This window comes from Hermetia illucens, chromosome 6, assembly GCF_905115235.1.
Source record: "Hermetia illucens chromosome 6, iHerIll2.2.curated.20191125, whole genome shotgun sequence".
Classification (NCBI taxonomy): Eukaryota; Metazoa; Arthropoda; class Insecta; order Diptera; family Stratiomyidae; genus Hermetia; species Hermetia illucens.
In genome coordinates this window covers 75,676,801-75,703,077 of record NC_051854.1, presented here as the reverse complement: position 1 = coordinate 75,703,077, position 26,277 = coordinate 75,676,801, and the positions used below count along the sequence as shown (strand labels likewise).

The 26,277-nt window shown below is 43.7% G+C and overlaps 1 protein-coding gene and 1 pseudogene across 1 annotated transcript in view; both read right to left on the bottom strand.

Annotated features, from left to right (window-relative positions):
• The window catches only part of LOC119660051 (insulin-like receptor), a 193,552-nt gene that overhangs the window by 109,697 nt on the left and 57,578 nt on the right, over nucleotides 1-26,277 (bottom strand).
• LOC119659696 lies at nucleotides 6,499-7,075 on the bottom strand (annotated as a pseudogene).

The window sequence follows — 26,277 nt, the reverse complement described above, 5'->3', positions numbered from 1 at the left end:
TCTCCATCTTCACATACAGATGCAGGCAAGGAGATCAATATTCAGGATGGCCGGAAATATGAGTGAGACGGGGAGCTGCCTAAATCGAAGGAAGATTGATATCCTTTCTAGGCGGTATCCCGAATTACTGATACCGAGGGACAACATGACAACGAGGTTTCACTTCGATAAGAAGTTTGAAACACGTTGGAGTAACAAGGCAAACTGGGAGAGCGTGGTTGCGACATACGGCTTAAACCAGCAACTGATTACTTGGTACACTGACGGATCCCTCACAGCAGAGGGTGCGGGTGCCGGTGTCATTGGTCCAAGGAAAATGTACTTTGAGCCAATGGGCAGGTACACTAGCATATTCCAGGCGGAAATTTACGCCATAGACAAATGTGCCTCCTTTAATCTGCAAAGGAACTACAGGGGGCAGAACATAGCTATTCTCACCGATAGCCAAGCAGCGATCAAGGCACTTAGGTCCAATCAGGTGAACTCTAAACTGGTATGGGAATGCCTTGAGAGACTGAATATACTCGGCTCGTCCAACAAGGTCTGGATACTTTGGGTTCCAGGCCATGCTGGGTTGGAAGGCAATGAGGCAGCGGATGAACTAGCTAAAAAGGGAAACGGTTTCATGGCTATGAATCTAAGAAACGAAGAGAAACGGTTGAGGGAACTATATTGGGCGGGCCTACCAGGGATGGAGCAGTCCAGGGTGCTTATTGGGGGATACGAACCCATGCGTACAAAGGATTGCTTAAACCTCACCAAAAAGAACCTCCGAATCATAGTGGGAATTCTCACTGGTCATTGTCGGCTGAACTATCACCTAGGGAAGCTACGGATATCTACGGACACTGCCTGCAGGTTCTGTGAGGAGGAGGACGAAACCTCTATGCACGTCCTGGGACAGTGTCCGGCACTTGTGCAAAGTAGGTCGATACATCTGGGAGAACACTTAATACCAGATGCAAAGCTGAAACTTCTGGAAGTGGGGAACATACTAAAGTTCCTAACGGTTACAGGCCTGCTTGAGATACTATGATCAACAGGTACACTATAACCAGTAAAAGGGGCACAATAGTTCTTCAAGGAAGCGGTGCGACTTTCCCTTAACAGAATAATAATAATTATAATTTATGTGGATGGATAGGAAATGAGGATACTCTTCTACCTTCTATGTGCGTTGAAGGCGAAACGTGGATTGGTACCCACGATGACAGTCAAGCTGCACTGAGGGCATTGAGCAGTCCTTTGACCGCCTCGAAAATCGTTCAGGAATGCAGAAATTGTTTGAGCTCTATGTCTAGATTCAATACGGTGGAACTACTCTGGGTACCTGGTCACTGTGGCATAGAGGGAAATGAAATCTCCGACGCTTTAGCGAAAAAGGGGTCAATCTCCCCTATGCCGGGACCGGAGCCAGCAATTTGAGTATCAGTAGCATTGGCTAAATCTGTTTTCAAAAACTGGGAACAAGTTTCCCATAATGACAGGTGGCAGAGCCTAAATGCTGCTCGACACACCAAACATTTCCTGCCAGAACCGAACATACGTACCGCAAAGTTTTTCCTGTCGAAAAGCAGGAGGACTTGCAGGTGTATTGTGGGCATTCTGACAGGCCATAATTCATTAGCTGGGCATATGTTCAGAATAGCAATTACCGAAGATGATGCGTGTCCCTCCTGTAATGAGGAGGCGGAATCCATGGAGAATTTGCTATGTGAATGGCCCGCCTATGGACGTATCAGATATTTGGTGCCGATGTTCTCCAATTGCGACGGGTAGCATCACATCCACTAACGGGAATTCTGCGATACGTTAACGAATCCGGAATATTCCGCTAGACGGAGGAGGCGAGTACAATGGGCCAACACGGCCTGAGTGCTCAGAAGCTGTAGCTTCTCCCCCACCATAACGCACACACACATCCACGATGGAGCATAAAACCTGGGAAACGCTTGCTGAACCAACACCAACAGCTCTACTACCAAACCCTATCTCCACCTCCACGTGGTGATCGCTGGGAGTTCTTCCTTCATGAAAAACTGCAGACGGAAAAGGATGAAGGCGAGTCTCCCGCGCCTAAAAACGGGACAAAATGTACCAACTGGTCCTCCAGATTGGGGGTTGGGTAGGACTGACCACCCTACACGGAAAATCAAAGTCACGAAGCCACGGAAGGAGCCCCGGACAGGACGTATTTCAAAACGACATTATCTCATTTCATTCATTCATTTCTCATCTCCCTGTATAGACCGAATGCTGCTAAGTAGCTAGCCGATACCCCAATATAAGGCTGATGTAACAGCGTTGCAAGAGATGCGTTGGACAGGGACCGGTTTCCTGGGGAAGAGCCAGTACACCATATATTATAGTGGCCATCCAGTAAACCATGTGCTCGGAGTAGATTTCTTAGTCATCCAAAAAATGGAACCTGCTGTTATCAGCTTTGAAATTATAAGCGAAAGGCTATTCATTCTGCATTTGTGCGCCGTTCTTGAAAACGATAGTATACATTGTCTCCGCCTCACGCAGCTGCTTCTCAACACTATGAAGGACTCGCTGATGATCGAAATTTTTGGGGACTTTTGATGAGAGAGCAATTTATCGATGAAAATATACATAAACTCTACCTTCAGTTTACCTCTACATAGCCTCTTTTAGACTCTACACGAACAACGATGAAGAAGGTTGAACATCCCTTCTTAAAACAAGTTTGAGATCACGTCGTCAGCCAGTTGCACACACGCTTCTCGATGGCTTCATAGCTTTCGGATTGACATGATTTGTTTGAGGGTTTCCCAGTGCATTTCATCTAATCATCATTTCATTTAACATTTCAAACAGCGTTATCATGGGAAAGAATCACATTTCTGATGGGTGTACCTTTGTCTAACAACTGGCAATAGTAAGTCTTACTCCCCATACGTCAATTACGGGCCAAATAATAAGTAACAAAAAAAGGTTGTGAGAACTTTTCCAGCTGAGAATTTTGTTTTAGTATTCACTGAGCAAATTGAGGGAGTCCTGGGTCTACACAAACTTGGTGACGGACCGGACCATTCGGAAAGCAACTTGCTTTACTTCTGTTGTCCACGAAACACTCTTTTTGGGTTTAACACCTTTCTTTCTTCTTTTTCTTCAACCTTTGTCTCGTTCACAAGCGGGGTCGGGTCGTCGTGATTGGCTTCGCAATTTGGCTCTATCGAATGCCTGATGGGTGAAATCTCGAGGCTTTTAAATCCCCATCAAGCGTATCAAGTCACTATTGTTTCGGCCTGACTTTTGGTCGCTTACGATCGACTTCGATGTTCAGACCAATCTTCGCAAGTGAATTCTCGGTAGCACGAATTGCGTGACCATACCATCGAAGACGCCTCTCTCGCAATTTTTCCACGATCAGTGCAACCCCATAACGATCGCGAATATCCTTATTTCGGATGTGGTCAAAAGGTGTACGCCACTAGTTCAACGGAACATCTTCGTTTCCATTACCGCAAGACGTCGTTCATTGTCTTTTATAGTCGGCCAACACTCACAACCATAGAGGAACGATATTGCGGTAAATTTTAGATTTGAGACGTTCGTTGATACGTCGATCACAAAGAATACCAGTTGTGGAACGCCACTTCATCCAGATTGCGTTAATGTGTGAAGCAATTTCGTAACGCAGTTCTGTATTGGCTGATAGCGTTGACTTGAGGTATTTAAATCGCTTAGTTCTGAGCAGATCACTGCCGTTGACAGTGATTGTGCCTGTTTCATGGGGATCGGTTGTCAAAAATTCAGTTTTGTTTACATTCAATCTGAGACCGTGTTGCATGAGGCGATCATTCCATTTTTGGTCAAGTTACCCAAGATCATTTTTGCTATTGAATGCTGGGTTTAACATCCAAGTTATTAAAAAGATAACTGGCATTTTCGACCACTTTGGATTTTCAGATGTCCACCGATATCAACAGTTAACCGAAATCGTTCGATAAACTCGCGAATAGCACGGATGTTATCATCCATGAGGTGTAATCTTGGCATATGATCAGGCATTTCTCTATACTTTCTATACTTCCTCGTCAGTGCTTAAATTGGCTAATTCAAATAAATACTTGATTCTGTGAAAGTTCTACGTTTCCAAACTGTGGGGAAAAAATCAGACCATGGGTGAAAATCATTCGCAGATGAAAATATATTTTTTGTTAGTGAATTCCTATTCCGAGCCCCAGAGAAAATAACCCGACGAGAATCGCTCCATTTTCCGCCATCCTTCTCATCAGGCCTATCCTTCCTCTACCTTCTTTCCCTGGATGAGCCATAGCACACAGAAAATTTTCCTTTAGTCGATGAAATGGGATCTATGGCATACCTTGTGAGAGGTTATTAAGAAGAAATTCCTTTTCCTTGTTTGTAAAAACTGTGGCCCCCGTGAAAATTGCGAAGACCGTGAGTAGTTTACTGTCAGGTTAATCCCTATCATTCTTCATAACAAATAATTTCTTCAGCTTCTTCCAGAGTGACTAAGAGAATTTGAGATGTCCTGAAATAATTTAAAAACCCATCGAAATAAATATTTTATGAAAACAATAAACGTATGTAAAAATCTGCACCACTATGAGTACATTGACTACCTAATCTGGAAAATAACTAAATAAAAATCCCGGAGCTTGCTAAAGTAATGTAGTAAGCACGGGCCAATACTCTCGTTTCACATATTCCGTCAAATTAAATTAAGTTGATGACATCAAGGCCTGGATGAGCATATGATAACCGACGAGACTGTGAAGCAGCTGTCTTTCTCCTCTATTCTTGTCAATCTTCTAGTTAATTGCATCGCAGAATGCGACAAGATCAGATTTACCCCGATAATACATTCAGGAGGGTCAACACCGATAAACTTGCTGTCTGCTTCCCTAGAATTCTTTCAAAGAATCTTAATGGACCACATAGGATCAGCCCTAACTAACATAAATCTAGATAAATCCAAAAAAACTGGTTTGAAATCAGAACACGACATTGGACTATGGATCGGAATGATAGCCGATGATCAAAAACATTGCGCCCAACTATTCTTAGACGTGACTTAGCCCATTGATATCGTCTGCTACGGCGGACTAGAATACAAAATTCCAATAAGTTTCCCTCTGATCTTTCAGCACATAATACTTATTAATTACCTAGAAAATAGTTGCGTCAAGATAAAACCCATCGACCATTCAAGTTCCGGAATTATATGCCTACATTTTTTCCTTCAAACTTTTGTAGTTTGCTTATCTAAGAATCTTTGGGCGTATGGTATTGACAAAAAAACTTAACACTATTCTTATCCATTGTCTATCATGGACAGTGTATTTCCCAGTCCTCCAGTAATAATTACACAACAGAACCTTTGGATCTGTGCAGCTTCCTATTCTAAGCAAAATTCAGGATCGGCCAACAGAGGATGTAGGCATATACCAAAATGGGCTTTGTCATGGATGTATACATCCAGTGAAACCGTCGCGATGCAAGCTCCCATGTCTTACCTAACGCAATCTGGGCAATCTGCACAATATCCTGGATATGATGTTTCCATGTTAGTTTAGTAGATGCACTCCTAAAGACTAGAATGTTTGCATTAATTGGATTTCCACCCTCGATAAAATGAGTTCCCAATAGTCTCCCCACTTACCGTAACTTTATTGTGAACATTACTAGTCTTTCTAGCACCCATCCTGAGTCTGTTCTGGAGGCACCAACTGGGGACTATCATTTTAACTCCACGCAAGTGGTTGGTACCTCCAAATTTGCCAGCAACCACGGCTAGATCGTCCACAAATGCTTAAATGAAGACCTTTAGAAACCACAGCAAAGTGGCCATTAACAGGAGCTAATTTCTTAATTGATTTGTTGTGCCTGCATTTAAGAAAGTTATCTAAGTTAAGGATCTGTAGTTCGATACCTTCCAGATATTCTAGTAGTGTTCGATTCAGGAACAGCAATAATCAAGGCAATTTCCGGCCTACGAGGGCGGTCCGATAAGTACTTAGCCTACCAAAAAAAAAACGAAAATTTTTGAAAAGTGGCGATTTATTTCTCGACATAGTCTCCTTTTAACTCGATACACTTCTCCCAGCGATGCTCCAACTTCTTTAACCCGTCTGAAAAATACGTTTTCTCGAGGTCTGCAAAGTGGGCTTCCGTGGCGGCTATAACCTCCTCATTTGACTCAAATTTCTGCCCGGCGAGTGACTTTTTCAAGTTAGGAAATAAATAATAGTCGCACGGGGCCAAATCTGGGGAATACGGTGGATGGGGCAGCAGTTCGTAGCCCAATTCGACCAATTTGGCCGTGGCGACGGCGGAAGTGTGAGCCGGTGCGTTATCGTGGTGGAAGAGCACTTTTTTCTTCACCAAATGCGGCCGTTTTTTCCGCAATTCGGCGTCAAATCGGCTCAATAATTCGGCATAGTACAGCCCTGTGATCGTTTTGTCCTTCTCCAGGTAGTCGATGTAGATCACACCTTGTGAATCCCAGAAAACGGCGGCCATCACCTTTCCTGCCGATTGCACAGTCTTTGCCTTCTTGGGAGCACGTTTGCCGGGTAAAGTCCACTGTTTCGACTGTTCCTTGGTCTCTGGAGTGTACCAGTGGATCCATGTTTCGTCGACGGTCACGAAACGACGAAGAAACTCCTTCGAATTGCGCTTAAACACTGCTCTGAAGTGGTTTCACGGTTGCGCTTGTTGTCCGGAGTGAGCAAACGCGGCAGCCATCTCGCCGACAGCTTTCTCATGCCCAAAATTTCGTGCAGGATATGACCCACGCGGTCTTTTGAGATGCCTACTGTCTAGGCTATCTCGCGTACCTTCAATCGGCGGTCTGCCAATACAAGGTCATGGATTTTTGTAACGATCTTCTCCGCAGTAGCCGTTTTCGGGGCACCGGGGCGTGCTTATCAAAAACTGACGTGCGACCACGTTGAAATTCATTAAACCAATTTTTGACGGTCGCCATCGAAGGAGAAGCGTCACCGTACACAGCATCCAAGTGTTCTTTGATTTCGCTGCGCGATTTCCCTTCCAAAAACAAGAATCGAATCACCGACCGATATTGTTCTTTTTCCATTTTTCTAAAATTCGCCCGCACGCCCGCTTCTACACGCGCTAAAAACAAAACTACAAGTTCTATTCGACTAAAATTTTGACAGTAGCCGTCTACGAGAATGTTCTACACGACAGTAAATACTTCTTGCGATAGTAGCGCCATCGGGCGGAGAGGCTAAGTACTTATCGGACCGCCCTCGTATAAGTTTTTATTCCTGCTCTGCTGTTTAACAACACCCAGGAGTTGGTATTGAGGTTTTTTTGAAGACCATCCCTCGCTTTTTGGTTTTCTCTATTTATCCAAAATCTTTCTTGATCATTTTGATCTTTCCGATATAAACAAACATTTAATTTGGATATATAACTATATCGTATTTCGGGGACCATTTGACCTTTTTTAGAGGAGGATCTTAATTTTTCAATTCGTAGCAAGTGGTGAATCGAATCGTTGAATTGCCTGAAGTATAATCCGTGTTGCAAAATACTGTGAGTGTGAAACGGAATTATAGTCAACGTCTTCCTTGCGAGAGATTTCCATACTCCATCCTCCGGCAATTTCTCTTGACGCTTTTACTAAGACGGAATTTGGGGAGGCAGCTGGGTTGAATGGCGTCTACGTGGAATTTTCAGAAAAACACTAAACGGTAGGTCTGTAAATGAAAAATGCTGTATTATAGCAGTTTTTAGACCGGGTAGACCAGCTGGTCATAGTATTGTTAAATATCTGCTATAAAGCCCTGGAAAGACTAATCAACTGCACATTGAATTTCTATCAACTGCGTCGTTGATTGAAGACGAATTCGAAAGAAAATAGTAGTAGTGCTGTTGGCAGGCCTAGCTGCTGCAAATGACACTGTTTCGCAAACAGGAGTGGTTTTTAAACTATTGATAATGCCACAATGCAAATAGATCACAATTTAATAAAGCAGATGCTCGACAATTGAGCCATCCAGGTTTCTTCAAAGTGCTTCCATTTTGATAGCCTCACTTGGCAGATGATTCCCTAGAAGCGGAGTACTGTGTACTGAATACCTCACATACTCAGAAGGAAGATGTACTTGTTTCGGTATAAACAATGAATGAAAATCTCTCTAGGGCTATTTCCATTCTACCAAGTTGTCTTTAGTGTCAACTCAACTGAATAAGAACATACCATGGACGCTGATGAGACTCACTCTTCCAATTTGGAGCAGCTTCATCTGGTACATGCAACTGCGGCAAGGGTTGACAAGTAGTGTCCCTTATGGGCCTTTGAAGAAAGTTTAATTGATATTCACAACTTAACTTTTGTGTTCAGATAGTTGAGTGGTTAGAGAACAAGGCTGTCATACGGAAGGTCGCGATTCAAACCTCACGGGAGGTAGTGGGGTTTGTATCGTGATTTGACATCGGATACCAGTGGACTCAGCTATGAATGAGTACCTGAGTCAAATCAGGGTAATAATCTCGGGCAAGCGCGATGCTAACCACATTGCCTCCTATAGGGTACTATAATCCTATAGTGTACCATTATGGTCTTGAATGAAATACTCTAACACACTTCAAGGCCCTGATCCAATTGAATTGTTACGCCAACGATTGTTATTATTATAGCCTAAGTTTCAACACCTTAAAGTGATTAAGTAATCTAGTTCTCGTTCTAGTTCTATCTAAGTCTATACTGTTCTTGATATCTATGATTATCGTTAGAAGTAGTCAATGCAATGAAGAATTAGATAACTCTGCCTAAAATAACGAAGAGTGGTTTATTGTTTATTGTAGCTTTTAGGAGTAAAGTATAAACACCCGAAGAAGCTCCATGATAGGGACGGTCAATAGGCAGTGCGAAAAAGCAAGCGAAGGCGAAGAAACGAAGGAGGACTATATCGCCAATTCTGCTGCATCTGGCTTCGGGACAGCACTCGACTTTCAGTTCAGATCCACGGTAGAGCGGATTGCTTTGTCTGGATTCGATGATTAGGGATAACACTTTTCAATCTCTAACACCGAATAAAACGATGCCCAACTTTCGAAGCAGGCTTGATGTTCTGGTGGACGTCGGCCAGTTTGGAGAAGACTTTTATGAAAAAAAAGCTACAATAATAAATGAATCGGATATGTTTGCGAGAAAGGGACACGTAGTTTTAAACACCACGAAGGAAGTATTCCTAATATAAGTTTCGCATCGGAATTGCTGGTGGAATTGGTGGCGAGTTCTGAAAGATGTCTCCACAGGAAGAGCTGTTCTGAAGGATATCTTGATGAGTGGAGAGGATACTTCCATGCCCGGAGGGGTCCCATTCGCGACAAATTTTCTATATATTAGTACACGGCGAATCTGCGGAAAGCCCTGCCGTTTGGTACATCATTGAACGAGAAAGGTATGCATCAAAATAACAGGAGTATCGATCAACTAAAGAGAGGCTCCATCGCGCAATAAATATAACTTGTTGGGAGAGCTAATGGACGAGGTGGTTGGGGATCTATCGGGGCTTGGTTATAAACTGATTACCCGATCGGGCTTCTCGGAAGCTAGATCAACCAGATCACCAAAAAAATGAATGGCATTGTAATTATTCCCTGCGTATCATGGGCTGGTGGAGATCAACAGCGTATAAAACACCAAGGACATGCCCGTGTATCACTATGAAACAGCTGGAAGAAGAGTAATTTCTATGAAAAAGAGAGGATACTAGGATTCGACGATACATGGCGGAAATATACAAATTGTTGTTCCAAAATTAGCTGAACTGCGCAAAGCACATTTAACGCTTCCCACGTAGAAAGTGGCAAGTAGCAAGGTCGGAGATGATCGGCAAAGGGAAAGGGATACCTTAGTTCCCGTTTAAATACCGACCACTTGCCGAAACAATAGTTGTTATCAAGAGCTTTTTCCCAAGGTGATTCAGTTTTAGCGTAGGGAGATGCCCAGTGGATATTATCATGGAGTCGTGGATGCGTCTTAGTTTAGGCATACAACCGTCGAGCTCGACAGCTGGTGCTTTTCGTGACGCTCGATGCTAGCAATTCCTTCTTTTCCATAAGATGGACAGATATGGTAGACACACTAGGCAGGTCCATCCTAGGGACTGTCTCTGGAACATTTCCTAGGATAATTTGCTAAGGCATGAGCCACACCTGGTTGGTTATGTAGATTATGTTGCGGAGCTCATTATTGAAGGTAATGTTGAAAAGACACACAGCAGATTTGGTATATTTATGTGATGAGTAAGTAGAGAATGATTCCGTAGCCTACATAACGTCGAAATCTATGAGCAGCTTTTAGGAATATCGAATTGGTGGACCTCGGCGCAAAACCAGGATGTCTGGAGTTCCTTATTAAGGCAGGCCTAGACCGGATACCGGTTGTTGCGCCGTTGATGATGATTTCGGTGATGCATTACAAAATTTTATCCAAGTGATACGACCAATCTTCTTTCTCAACTTTTCGACACTTCTATTGAGTCGAAAATCTTCCTGCGCAGAGCTCAGTTATTCGCTCAAAAAAGGCGGTTATAGAGACAAAGAGTGGTGACAGGCACAATCTAGATCAGACTATGTGCCGCTGAGCAGTAATCTCGGAAGTCGAACGATCTCGGAAAAATCTATCAACGGCAGTAGGGGTTGCCAAAAAAAATAGTTTTATAATATTTGGCTTAATCTCAGATAGAATTGGAATATATTTAATGAACGTGACTTGAGATGCAAACAAATCGACATGATCAATGGGGTCAGCATTTCCTCCGAGGTCCTCCGTCTCTGGTGATTGACAAAATCACTTCCAAACCGGACAGGCGGGCATAGATCTTGATTTTGCATACAAATTGAAAACAAGCAAATTATTATATCTTCGATGAACATGTGACATGTTTTATACTTGTATTTGCATTGGGCCATTCATTCAAATGTTTATGCCATAGAAACAAATAGAACTGTCGAGCGAATTCAAGGCATTCAATATGACATTAATGCCCTGCACCGTATAGAAAGCAAAACAAACCATTACAAGTGAATAAATTTAAAAGAATTCTTGAAACCCCAACCCGCGAATGACATTAAAAACTTCTGAAAATAATAAAATAAACTAGCAACCGCCTCCCGTCCTTTTTTGAATCAACTGAGTAGTATTTGTCATCCAACCGCAATGGTTATTGATATTTTTCTCGAAACGAATTAGCAATTCAAATTTCATTGAAATCGCTTTCTTAGCTTTCCAAATGTGTAGCTTGTTCACTCTTTTTTGCCCTTGTCACAATGAAATCAAATAATAAAATTAGTGACAAATAAAAGCCAAATTAATTCGCAATAAATAAAAGATTATATTTTTACAATCAAACTTTGGCGTGAAATCGGATAGTTACTGGGCGAAGATTTTACTTGAATCACTCAGAAAGGGCATTCACTTTCATTGGTTGCTATCCTTGATTTCATAGATGAGGTTAAAAGACCCATTGAAGAAAATAGTAAGCAAACCCAAGAGTATCTGGTGGATTATAGTCGGGTGCGTTCCACTTCCTCTTCTGAATTCTAGCACTACTTGCATTAACGCCCAGGGTTTCCCGAAACAGCTGTACTATTACAATCATCGTGTAACGTCATACATGCAACGTTAAGCGTCCTTTTCTGGGGAATAGGAAAGAGGAAGTTAATTCTCAAGGATTATTGGAAGCACGAGAGACGTTGCTATCCAAAGAAATAACTCTACTTTTCCATCAACGTAAGGGGAACAACAGGTGCTTGTTATCGTGAGACTTGTCAAAAGGTTCCAAGATGCCAAGGAAACCTGTTGGCCTGTTGAAAGCGTAAGTTCCAAGACGAATAAAAGCCAACAGCATTTGCAAGATAAAATCTCATGACTTGGAAACCGGATTCAGAAAAGATACGGGTCACGATATTCCAATTTAGATTGAGCAACATCTCAACATTGCAGTGCTACATCCCAACGGATACTGTTGACATAAAAATGCACGGAGATCTAGATTGACCTTTGGAACTGTCCTCTAGTGCAATAGAAGGATTGGTGATGAGTAATTGGGTCACCTTAGAGTAAAAATCCCGGCAAATACAATGTAAACTACATTGCCTTCTGGTGTACCCTTACGGTATGGAAATGTAGTGAATCAAATTGGACAGTTCGGCCATCCATAATAATTATCATATCCACCTCAAAACCATCATAATCTCATGATCATCCCTTATCGGTGGTCGCCGTGAATACAATTCAATTGTCATGCATTGTCGTCCCTATCGGGAGTAACGAGTCTGATGGTCCTTCCGAATGGTCCGAAGTGGGACGTGCTAAAACTCAAGCTCTTCCCAGGGGAAGGGCATAGGATTTAGCAAGGAAATGCTTGTTAAAACACTTAAACGAATATTCGGTCTCAGTGTGTTGCAAAAACAATGGCTAGAAGAATCCTTAAACATCCGGAATAGCACCTCGATGTTTGCTCTGGATTCCACGAACTGACCCCAGCAACGTTGTATAAGTTATTGTTGTGTAATGGTATTCCGGAGGGCACTGACGTCGACATAACTTAATGTAATACAGCGTTGAATCTGCCTTCACTATTTTATCCAAAATCTAGAAATGCAGCAATGCCCTAACGCTAACAGCAGGTTATAGCTGCTCCATACATACATACAAAGACACTCCAGTCCGGAACCCACTTGAAAAAGGGAAAGAGAAAAGTGACTATAGTCTGAATGACCCCTATCGTCTTAGGGGTTTAATGAATAGATGGAGTAAATTGCATTTACTATAAATAATTTCTATTAATTGATGCGAATAAATACTCTACAGAGCAAGAATACTGCACACAGGAGAAGCAAATCGAGTTTCTAGCGAGATAGGTACGTGGTAACTAATTGGCCCGTGGCTCTTGTGGTTCATGCATTGGTTTATTAGTGTGTTGATGACGAATGTGTCGATTGCGCGTTCGCAGCCATGTGCTGACAATCTTGAGGCTGCGCACTAATGCACTGCAGCTGATACATAGCCCTAACACCGGAGTGAATGCGCGGACTCTTTCTTGCGTAAGTAACCGAAGAAGGTCGGATACATGCCATGATTTTCTTCCACCGTACAAATTCAAGCAATGCGCCGGGAGATGAATCTCGTGTGTCTAGTCTTCTTGCTACAGAGATTCACTCAAAATATTTCTTGTTATTGTAAGAAGCGAATAAAGGAGAGAAACATTTGAGAATTAGCAATCTCCAGATTACTAAATGAACTTGCGAGTGAAACGTTCTCTACGCTTTCAACAAGCACGAAATTATCGGTTATAGCCAGAATACCCGCTTTCTGCAACTTAAACGTGAACATCAGCAATATTGGTTCGACATTCACATCTGAGCCAAATAAGATAAAGCGGCACTCCTCCAGCTTCATTGGGCTCTTATATTCTGGTGAGTCTTGCGATAGTCAACGCGAATAGGAAGCTGATTTGCTACTGGCTATTTTCAGGAGGAGTTCTTCTATGAAGCGGAAATCAGTTTTCGATTTCGACTACGAGATTGCGAGTCAGGTTAAGGGGTAGTGCATACAGCTGCTACGCCCCACCGAGCCTCACACTGGCTGAGTTTGAAGACCTGTTAGACAATCTTGTTCACGACGCAAAAGGACGATGTCCAAAGGTGATAGTCGGTGACTTTAATGACTGGGCCATCGAGTGGAGCAGCAAAGAAACTAACGCAAGGAGTCGACGCTTATTAAAAGTATTCCCCCAGTTGGATATAGTTCTGATCAACGAAGATGAAGTAAACGCTAATCGGAAAGGGTTCAATTGTAGTTCAATTGTGTGTCCTGGCAAGTTAACGAAGACTTCACGGACAGCGACCACCAGGCAATCCAGAACAAACGCAACCCGGAAGCCGAAATCCAGAATAACACCAAGATGATCTGCAAAAGCGATGGATGAGCAAACATTCATGGAGATGTGGCTAGACCTAGCAACGCAGGCATCTCGACAAAGCATCTCTAAAGCATGTGACGCATCGAGGCCTACGAGATGCTCATTCCCCACTATAAGACCCAATTATTGGTGGAATAAGGAACTTGCCAGCCTTCGATCCATCTAACACCGAGCCAGACGAACGGCTCAGAGAGGAATAGATAGAATCGATCAACGACAAAAGGAGCATGCCTATAGGCAAGTCGGCAAGAACTTCAAGCTCGCCATCCAGCACGGTAAATGGGAATGTTTGAAGGAGCTCTGTTCGAAAGCGGACATAAATCCATGGGGTAGCGCCTATAAAATCGTGACAGGACGATTCAGCGGCCGTTCATCTCCGCAGATCACGTGCCGTATCCTCTTGTTCAAAATAATCCAGAGGTTATTTCCCCAGGAAGAGGGGGTACTGACACCTTCCAGCGGCCCTGAATGTGACAACGATTCCACCAGTTACCAGGCGACGACAAAGCCCCGGGTCTGGACGGCATAGCGAATAAGGCCCTCAAGCTTGCCGTCAAATGTAGACCGGGTATGTTAGCGAAGTTGTTCGAGGCGTGCACGTTCGAGGGTATTTTTCTCGCATCATGGAAGTGGCAGAAGCTGCTGCTGCTGCCTAAGGTTGGCACACCTCTAGGGAAACCGTCCTGCTATAGACCCATGTGCCTTCTAGACTCTATGGGGAAAATGTTGGAGCGATAATTTATAATAGATTACTCCTGGCCGTCTGGTACAACACCGATGATGGTCCCAAGGTGTACGTTGTCTCCACGAGTGTCGCACAGGGCTCTATAGTCTGCCCACTACTGTGGAACATCATGTATAATGATGTACTTAACCTTCCTGTTTCGGAGGAGGCCACGGTGTTGGGTTACGCCGACGACATAGCACTGGTTGCGGTCGCAAAGCACTTCGAAGATGCTGAGTTGCATTAAAGCGAAGCAATCAGTGTTGTTAAGGCTTCATTAGAGAGTTCTGGACTGACGCTCGCGAAGAAAAACACGGAAGCGATCCTCATCATTAAGCGCCGAAAGAGAAATTACGCCAATATTAGCACTGGCAATCGTATCATCACTTTCAAATCGGCTATCTAATACTTGGGAGTGGTCATAGACGGAAAATTCAATTTTAAGTAGTACAAAGAACATACTTGCGAAAAAGAATCCATCACGAATATGGCTCCGACAAGGATGATACCGAAGATAGGAAGGCCACGGCGTACTTGCAGGCTGCTCATAACCAGGATGGTGAATTCCATCTTGTTGTATGCATTCACAGTTTGGTGGAAAGCCTTGCATGTTTGAGGCAATACACATAAACTGAGTACGATCTGAAGAAGTACAGAACTTAAGGGGGTCATCCGTGTGAAGGCCTTTTTCTTGGTTTTTTTATTTAGAATTTTTTTGTGAAGAACTGGATAAAGGTACAAATAGGAATTTTTAACCATAAATTCGTTAATATCTTGAGCATGCGCGGTAATTTTTCCAGTCCGATAGCAGAGTGCATTATTGAAATACATAGCAACTTATACATTCAACTCCAAAAAAAAGTTTATTTCGGCTACCACGCTAAAGGGCGCTGTGATCATCCTAAAGGAAAAATGTAAACGGCATTTTAACGTGCGGACTTGACCACAGTCCACAAACTAGGATTATTAAAAAATATTAAAAGTTAAATTTTTGGTGCCTTGTTAAACTTTTTTTTTGTAAATTTTGATGTTTTTCCAAGGCTGCTTTAATGGCTAAAAAAACAAGCCGGGAAACCGGAAGCTGGACGCCTCAGGTATGAAAGGTTTTGCGTATTTCTTTTATAAAGATATTTGAGCGAGCATTTTCCCATTATATATGTGAAAATAGCCAATTTCAAGTGATATTGCCATTTAAAGTCTTCAATTTGAAAAGTAGCTACAACTTTGACCGATTATAATTTTGTCAGTAATATTGCGATTTTTACCAAACTTGTTAGGGTTATGTTCTATATTATGCAATTTTGTGGTACTTGGATGAACTTAAGGTGGGTTTTACAGCCAATGACTAAAAAATATAGTAATATACTATTATTAACTTTCAACAAATATCGATATGGAAGGTATTTCGGAGCTTAGGCACCATACAGTGACCGCCTCCTGATTTTTTTTTCAGATTTTTGATTTGTTTTGCACAAAACCTTAAAAACTATTGAATGAATCGCAATCATCCTAGTTTGCGGACCGTAGAAATATGTTCTCAATAAGTAGTGAAAATTTCAAAGAATTTCGTATGGTGACAGAAATTTTCAACATGCAGTTTTGAGAAAAACGCATTTAAAAAGTAAAATGCGATTTTTAACCATAAAATCTTAACTGATCATTAATCTACTAGACCTATCTAGTCCATAAATCGTAGGTTTCTCAACCTAAAGCCTTAGCTTCAATTCTTATGTTTTTACCGAAGTCATTCGGACCGATAAATACGCGTTTTATTACGGCGATCGACATAAACTTGGCATGTGACATTTTACCTGATCCGAAACGAAGAGATCCATAAGCAGATGCCGGTAGGACCCGTCAGAGAAGGGTCGTTGGACTTACAAGTTTATCGGGTAGTGGCTGAAGAAAATGCATGGGGAGATCAACAACACTCAATTCCAATGTCTTAGGTCCATGGAAGAAAGGAGGAACCTAGAGGAAGCTCTAGATGAAGTCCTACCACCAGAAAATGTTGTACGGAGAATGGTACCTTGCCAGGAGGATTGCAACTCCATGATCGCAGCAATCCAGCATAAACTGCGAAAAGCAGAAGAAATGAGGAACGCGTGGTTACGAACAAAACCTTAAAAATGAATAATGAAAACATAATTAAACCATGCTTCCACGATTCCACACCCTTCAGGATGTGGCCGGCGATGTGCGCAGTATCCTAGGAAAGAGCGGCGACCCAATGTCCATCAATACTCTCGCCCCTTTTGTAATGTAGAAGGTGCAAAAATCCACAGATTTTCCACCATTATCGTTATGGTCTCCAAGATAGTGTTTCTTCATGGGGACTTTAATTTTCCTTCCATTGAATGGTCAGATTCCCCCAGTCTTCCGATCCACCCTAATAATTTGACTCCTTAGCTCTGATCTGATTTATAAGGTTTTCTCTTTCAAACGATACTTCCAGGTTGAGAGCTTCGAATGCACCAGTGTTATGACACACGCCACTCATGCTGGTACTAACAGGTATATCGATGTAGTTCGTTTAAGTCAAGGTTTATCAGATGCTGGCACTAGGAAGCAAGGAATCCTAATGCACCTAGGCTTCACTCAGCGATAAAGCCTAGTGAAGTGCGATTGTTACTCAATGAACGTAAACCTTACATCGTCGGCCAGTCAAGGTAGTTCTGAGATCAAACTGCATAGTTCCACAGCGATAACTCTGTGCTCGTTACCATGCAGTTTGAGCTATACAATATACATACCTCAGACAATACACACCCGCTGATAGATGAAGCGCCATCGGTTATTTGGATCCACTAAAGTTCCCTAAATCAATAAGTTTAGGTGAGTGATGTTTTCAATGTGTTCAAATCTCCCGCTTCTCATCTCATCTCTGCGTCAGCGCTGACTGTTTGTGTAAATTTACAGCGGTTCTCTGTCAACATCTCCGCTTGACGTTTATCAGATCTTTTTTGACGCAATTCGCTGTTTACTTTTTCTCTTTTTCGTTTCGTTTTCGTTTCCTTTCTTCTCATCCTGCTTTGTGCGGGCAATAAAATTAATGAAAACTAATCTTTCGTTTTATTTGTTATATCATCTCGTTCTCACCCAACCGTGAGTTTGGTTGAATGTCGAAAGAAGTCCGGTCCCAGTATTTTCAAAGAACGCGTTTTTCGAATATTGTTTTTAAAGCGTTTCTCGAACACAATGGTACCAAGTAAGAGTGAAGAGAACATCAGTGACTTTTTCGGCAAATCACTGAATATATGCATATGCTGACGAAATCTTCGTAAAATTCTAAGTACCTGCAGGTCGCATTATGAGGTTTTTTTTTATTTGTTTTGTGGAATGCCGTCCTTTCAAAGAGTTTAAATTTTGAAGGCCAATTAAACGAGAATATAACTGGGAATCATCTAGTGAAAATTGCATAAAGCATGTAACTTCGAGTCGAAAAAATTGATGTTAAGTTTTATAGATGACGCCAAAAGTTAGTTTTCGCGAGACTTACTAATTCGCCCTATTAGATACGCATATCTCGATTAGGCCTAGCAAGAGCTGTAAACATGCCTGACAAAGCCAATCCAGCTTGGAAGTATCTAGAGGTGGCAACCAATTTCAAGAACGAAATCAATCAAATGGCCATTTATCAATTCACTAACCGATGGCACGAAACTAACAATTTTAGCAATGGCTATTGGTTACATAAAGTACGTGAGCCTCGTGATATCCGCGCGTCATTACATACGCCATCATGTAATCGCACATGTGCTTTGTTTTATTTTCTACAAATTAGCAAACTATTGAAATTCTCTGACAAACATCGCCACTATCACTGCGAGTACCATTGTGGAAGGAGAACGACGAGACGATTATCTTATCTAAATCTTTACTAATTTATGTCGCCTCCGCGAAACGATCAAAACAACATATTTTCCAATGAATTGCGTCAACATGAATTCTCTCTGCTTCTCCACATTGCTATTGGCTTTTCGTAAGGGAACTCACAATTAATTATTGTTTTTATTGGCCTAAAAAATGCTGGAGTGTATGCTGCTGTCGTTATTTCCATGGCTGTTGATTTTTATGTGACATATTGTATTCGTATTTTGTTTATTTGATAAAAATATATTTTTCAGAGATAGCAGTCGCTTGTTTGTCGAACAGAGTGGACACATGATTTCGAAAATTTCGCAAGGGGAGAGTGTGGGGGATGCATTCAAGGGCGTGCTGCACATTGCCATGGATATCCTCTCATCAAGGTATAAAGATTTAGGACATATTTTGCAAAAAGAACATCTATTTTTTGTGAGGGTGGGATTATTTCGTAGCTATAGGAGATCAACGGTGAAACGGGAAAAAGGGTGCTACTGTGGAGATTTATGGGAGAAGGAGCAACCTGCCTGTGAATCGTGGCGGCCATGACTTCGAAAAAAAATTTTTGACATCGAAAATTGTTTTTCGAGATTTTCAGTTTGATGCAACAGAATTGCATTCTAAATTGACTATTCGTAAAATACATTACAACTGGGTTAGGAGTATTAAACGAATCAAAACCACGACAATTTGTGACCCCGAAAGTCGCGCACAGGCTTATCGAATCATTGCAAACGTATTACATGTGCAAGTTCTCCCTTTTGGAAGGCAGGTCCGAAGTGGAAGAAGTATTTCCTACTTTTCCCGACTGTCACTCGATCCAGTTAACCGAATTTTCTATGAGTATTTTGAAAACAATCTGTATTTCCGTCCTCACGATAACAAATCCAGTCACTACATCAAAATCATCAATGGCGCAACAACCGGTATTCAGTCTAGGCTTGCCTTAATAAGGAACTCCAGACATCCCGGTTTTGCGCCGAGGTCCACCAATTCGATATCCCTAAAAGCTGTCTGGCGTCCTGACCTCCGCCATCGCTCCATCTTAGGCAGGGTCTGTCTCGTCTTCTTTTTCTACCATAGATATTGCCCTTATAAACTTTCCGGGTGGGATCATCCTCATCCTCACTGTAACCTATTGAGCCGGATTTTATCTGCACCCGGATGGTCGTGGTATCGCTCATAGATTTCGTCATTGTGTAGGCTACAGAATCGTCCATCCTCATGTAGGGGGCCAAAAATTTTTCGGAGGGTTCTTCTCTCGAAGGCGGCCAAAAGTTCGCAATTTTTCTTGCTAAGAACCCAAGTTTCCGAGGAATACATGAGGACTGGCAAGATCACAGTCTTGTACAATAAGAGCTTTGACCCTATGGTGAGACGTTTCGAGCGTAACAGTTTTTGTAAGCTGAAATAGGCTCTGTTCGCTGACAACAACCGTGCGCGGATTTCATCATCGTAGCTGTTATCGGTTGTGATTTTCGACCTTAGATAGGAGAAATTGTCAACGGTCTCAAAGTTGTATTCTCCTATCTTTATTGTTCTTGTTTGACCAGTGCGGTTTGATGTTGTTGGTTGGTTTGTCTTCGGTGCTGACGTTGCCATCATATATTTTGTCTTGCCTTCATTGATGTGCAGCCCAAGATCTCGCGCCGCCTGCTCGATCTGGATGAAGGCAGTTTGTACGTCTCGGGTGGTTCTTCCCATGATGTCGATATCGTGAGCATAGGCCAGTAGTTGGGTGGACTTGAAGAGGATCGTACCTCTTGCATTTACCTCAGCATCACGGACCACTTTCTCGAGGGCTAGGACAAAGAGGATGCATGATAGGGCTTACCCCTGTCGTAGACCATTGTTGATGTCGAATGGTCTTGAGAGTAATCCTGCTGCTTTTATCTGGCCTCGCACATTGGTGAGGGTCAGCCTAATCAGTCTTATTAATTTCGTCAGGATACCGAATTCTCTCATGGCCGTGTACAGTTTTACCCTGCCTATGCTATCATAGGCGGCTTTAAAGTCGATGAACAGATGGTGGAACTGTTGTCCATATTCCAACAGTTTTTCCATCGCTTGCCGCAGAGAGAAAATCTGATCTGTTACTGATTTGCGTGGAGTAAAGCTTCTTTGGTATGGGCCAATGATGTTTTGGGCGTATGGGGCTATCCGGCCTAGCAAGATAGCGGAGAATATCTTATAGATGGTACTCAGCAACGTGATACCTCTATAATTGCTGCACTGTGATATCTCCCTTTTTATGTATGATAGAGATAATGCCTCGTTGCCAATCGTCAGGCATTGATTCACTGTCCCATACCTTGAGCACAAGTTGATAAACCACTTGGTGTAACTGGTCGCCTCCATATTTAACCAATTCGGCTGTAATTCCATCGGCTCCTGGCGACTTATGATTTTTTAGCCGATGAATTGCACGGACTGTTTCTCCTAAACTTGGTGGTGGCAGTATTTGTCCGTCGTCTTCAGTTGGCGGGGCCTCCAACTCACCGATGTTCTGGTTGTTCAGTAGTTCATCAAAGTACTCAACCCATCGCTCCAATATGCCCATTCTGTCGGAAATCAGATTTCCCTCTTTGTCCCGGCAGGATGAGCATCGAGGTGTATAAGGCTTCATCCTGCTGACTTGTTGGTAAAACTTCCACGCCTGGTGCGGCTCCCTGTACTTTTCTAGTTCACAGACTTGTTGGTTCTCCTAGGCTTCCTTTTTCCGTTTGTGAAGTCGCTTCTCCGCTCGACGGAGTTCGTGATAAGTCTCCGCGCGTGCCCGCGTTCTTTAAGAATGCAACATTACTCGGTATGCGGCATTCTTCCGTTCCGTTGCTAGCTTACATTCATCGTCAAACCAGCCGTTCCAACTCCTTTTGCGGCTGGGGCCAAGTATGTTTGTGGCCGTATCCATGATAACGTTCTTCACGTGATTGTGAAGATCATTTGTTGATGCTTCATCTCCAGGTCCTCTGTTGACTGCGGTTATTGCAGCATCCATTTCCCTCTTATAGGTGAAGCGGAGGATTGTGTTAACTCTCATCTGATTGTCAGGGGGGATTCTAGGTAGTGTTGTTGTTCGAGCTTGGAACAACATACCAACGAGATAGTGATCCGAGGCTATTTGGCCCGCCCTATATATTCTAACATTCATCAAGGCTGAGAGGTGGCGGCGTTCGATCAACACCTGGTCAATTTGGTTGAAAGTGGTCCCGTCTGGAGGGGCCCACGTATGTTTGTGGACCGCTTTCCGCGCAAACCAGGTACTTCCAACAACCATTTCGTGTCACTCTGCCAATTGAATAATCCGAAGTCCGTTATCATTTGTTTTTTCGTGTAAGCTATGGCTATCCTTCCCTACTTGGCTGTTAAAATCCCCCAGTATGATTTTGATATCATATCTGGGACAGGCTTCGAGGGTTCGTTCTACTGTCTCGTAGAAGGTATCCTTCTCTGACTCTGCAGTCTCCTCTGTAGGGGCGTGAATGTTAATGAGGTTTATATTTCTAAACTTGCCTCGCAAGCGCAGAGTGCATAGCCGTTCGCTTATGTTTTCAAAGCCGATAATAGCAGGTTTCATTTTTTGGCTGACTAAGAAACCTACTCCGAGCACATGGTTTACTGAATGACCGCTATAATATATGGTGTAGCGGCTCTTCTCCAGGAAACCGGTCCCTGTCCATCGCATCTTTTGTAACGCTGTTATATCAGCCCTATATTGGGACTGGGTATCGGCTAGCTGCTCATCAGCTTTTATCTTTGTATAGGGAGCGCACGTTCCATGAGAAAATGCGCAAATCGTTAATTCGTTGTCGTTGCCGGATTCGTCGTTGTAAAGTCCATCCTGTCCGAGGCTCCTTTCGTGGCTCCGTAACATCGGTTTTCCGTGTAGGCCCTACCCAACCCCCAACCTGGAGGACCAGTTGGTACAGTTTGTCCCGTTTTTAGGCGCGGGAGACTCGCCTTCATCCTTCTCCGTTTGCAGCTTTTCGTTACGCAAGAGCTCCCAGCGGTCCCCACGGAGAGGTGGAGATAGGGTTTGGTAGTAGAGCTGTTGGTGTTGGATTAGTAGGCACTTCCCAGGTTTTATGCTGCATCGTGGGTACCAACCCACGTTTCGCCCTGGGACCCCCCCCCCCCCCCCCCCCCCCTTGTAATTCAGTCCCAATCACAAAACCTGTGGTGCTATCGGAAACTACCAATGCAGCCACGATCATCGCTGTGACAACCACAATAGACGCTAAGAAGAAACAGAACTGCGCTTCTGTGACTCCAGCTCCACCCTGTTCAGGTACGAGCTCAGGATCAACAACACAGATCCCGAATTATCAGAACCTGCAGCCTTAAAGCCTCGACAAAAAAGACAATGAATAGCAGTAGTGGTGCTCCGCAGCAGCAGGCGAGAAATCGGGTCACTTTCACCAGCCAGTCGCTTCCAAACGGAACCATCAAGAACAATGTCTTTCGCATTTGAAAGTGAACCAGTTACCCCGGCACAGTCTCTAGCCCAACAGCGAATTGCGCGTTCCTTCTCTTGGATTTTTCGCTTCCGCTAATGATGTCCTCGGTAACTACCGCTCCTGTACGGGTGCCACCGTTTTTCCGTAGGAGTCTGGCAGCATGGTTCCTTCAACTCGAGGCCCAATTCACTTTGGCCGGCGTAACAGCGGATGCCGATCGTTTTAATTATGCGCTGGTCGGGCTGGACGAGAAGGCGGTTGACCTTGTCTCCGACATCCTCGAGGACTGCTCTCAAAAGAGATGTAAAACGTCTGCCAGTAAGTGAGACGGCTAAATTTAACCACTTACTGACAGAGCGAACGCTAGGTGATCGTGCGCCAAACCAGTCAGTTGGGTGGTGGCAAAGTCAGAACCGAGCTGCTATAATCTTTGTGACTGCTGAAGCTCCCGGACAGCATACAGGCCATCATCTTGGCATGTGCGGATTCGGAGTCTCTGGATACGTTAGCCGTCATCGCGGACAAAATCCATAGAGTGAGATGTCTCGCGACAACTGAAGTCAGGTGGCTCAGCTGCACCAGATAGTGGCAGCATTAACAGCCACCGTCATTGAGTTGGCAGAGGCCGTTGTTGCTTTGCGTTGGGGGAGTAGGACTAGATGGAGGTCTAGATCCGCCTCCCGAAATGTGCGATCGGTTAATAGAGCTTTGTTAATTGACCTTCGACAAGTACCGGGGCATGCTGCTACCATTGTTGATTTGCTGAAAAAACTAAGAAATGTACCAGTCCCTGCAATTTCTCACCAAATAAACCAAACTTGCTGTGAGTTCTGACGACTGCTACCCGTCGCCTCACAATCTACGACCCCTTGAGCCGGCGCAACTACCTGGTCGATACAGGCGTTGAAGTTTCGGTTCTTCCCGTATTCCGGCATCATAAATTAAATTGTCGATTCGCACGTAGGGCTACAGGCAGGTAGACTTGAGCTTAGGACTTCCACAAACGTTTTCTTGGCGCTTTATAATCACGGACATCGATATTTATCTTAGGCGCGGATTTCCTGTACCACTATGGTTTGTGCTAGTGGATATACATAATAGGTCCCTCATTGACCTCACAATTTCCCTTAGGTCATTAGAAAAAAATCTCATCTTGCTCACCCTGCACTTTTCCCATCGTCTTTGAAGTCGTTGCCGACATAAGTATTCGCGATCTTCTTCAAAAATACCGCAATTTCATCAATATAGTACTCAACGTTAAAAAATGCAAGTCTTTGCAATCGCAGGGGTGATTCCTCGGCCACCTGATTACCCCCGAAGGCATCCAACTGGATTCAGTCAAGGTGCAAGGTGCAGTTTCCAAAAACTGTTCAGGATCTCAGCAGGTTCCTGGACATGTTCTCACGCTCTGTGGTCGTTTCTTGCCCAAGGCCCCCCACCATCAATCGATTTTTAATTGCTTATTGTCTGGGCCGAAAACCAAAGACTTCCCGTCTGATTGTGTGGCTCCCAGAGGCTATCAAGGCGGTTAAGACCATCAAGCAACAGCTGGTGGATGCTACCCTTCGGGCATTTCTTCAGCAAGGTGTACCCCTAGCCGTATTCGTCGATGCCTCAGACATGGCCGTAGCTGCAGCTCTTCACCAAAAAGTGAATCAAATCTGGCAGCCGTTGAGCTTCTTCTCCAAACAGCTCAATCCCGCTCAACGGAAGTACAGGACCTATGATCGTGAGTTACTCGCCGCGTATCTCGCAATTAAATACTTCCGATATTTCCTTGAAGGCAGGCTGTTCACATTGTTCACTGGAGCAGGTGGCTTATCACTTTCCTTTGAAACAAAGCCCTGACAAAGCGTCCCTTCGCCAATTTCGGTACTTGAGCTTTATCAGTCAGTTCACTTCGGACATTCAACACGTGTCTGGAAAAGATGACGTGGTTGCTGACGCTTTGTCACGTATTCCAGAGGTCAAGATCCTCACCACCATCGATTTTCCGGCAATCGCCGAGGCGCAGAAGGACGACGCAGTTCTTCAGAGGTAGATTAAAATTACTCCCTTCCTAGCATGTCTAGTGACTTTACATCTATGGCATGCGATGGACTCTGACGCACAAGAATTCAGAATGTCAGGGTGAGCTAAATCATGAACCGAGCAAAACACTTCATTACGGAAAGCGGCCGGAATATATGACCTGGATCCGATAGTAGATATGAGCCGAAGATAGAAAACTCCTTGAACTTGTAACTGGAGTCCGGCTGCAGTCTCTGAGGAACTGCGTCATCCTCCTAGACCCCAGCGATAGCCGGAAAGCCGACTGTAGCGGCGATGTTGATCTCGGAGATCTGGGACAAGGCGTCAGCGACTAAGTTGTCTTTACCGGACATACGTTGAATGTCCGGTGTGAACTTGCTGATGTGGGCTAAGTGCGAAGTTGGCGAGGGGACGCTTTGTCGGCCTTTTGCCGTAAGGTAAAATTCAGAGGCTTATGGCCCGTGAGCAAGGTCAACGGTCTGCCTTCAAGGGAATATCGGAAGTACTTAATACTCAGATACGCGACTAGTAATTCACCTTCTTAGGCGCTGTAATTCCATTTTTGCGGGATTCAACTGTTTTCAGAAGAAACCCAACGGTTGCCGCCAGCTTTGATTCTTTGCCTCCTCAGTTCCGCTACGTCAACGGGCTCACGAGAGACTTCTGCCACCACGGGGGGCACGGGTGACCGCGCGTATTTTATCGGCAGTCGCGGCTAACACCTCTAGAGAACCGCCATCACCACACGGTCAGATGGTCTGCGTTATATACTATTATTAACATTATTTGAACAGATATTTCGGAGCCTAAGTATTTTCGTGTTTTTTTTAAAGATTTTTCGGTTGGGTAGGTTCTGCGAATAGATCTGTGAAAGAAATGACCACTTTCCAGCGTTCGCCCTCCCCCCTTCGCATATCAGAACTGAGACCAGCATTGAAAGAGACCTTTCTTTTGATACCCTACCTGACTACATATGGGCGAAAATAATGTACACCCTCTCTTTGCATTTATGGAGACTTCTCCTTTAAGTTCCACATAGGACGATGCATCGTGACTGGATGTCGGATACCAACGGACTCATCTCAGAATGAATACCCGGATGAAATTAGAGTAATAATAACGGGCGAGCGTAATCCTGATCACATTATCTCCTAAGATGTACTGTAGTGCACCGCTGCGTTCTTGGATAAAGTGCTATAAGGGCCCTCATCCAATTGAATTGTCACGGCAACGATTATTA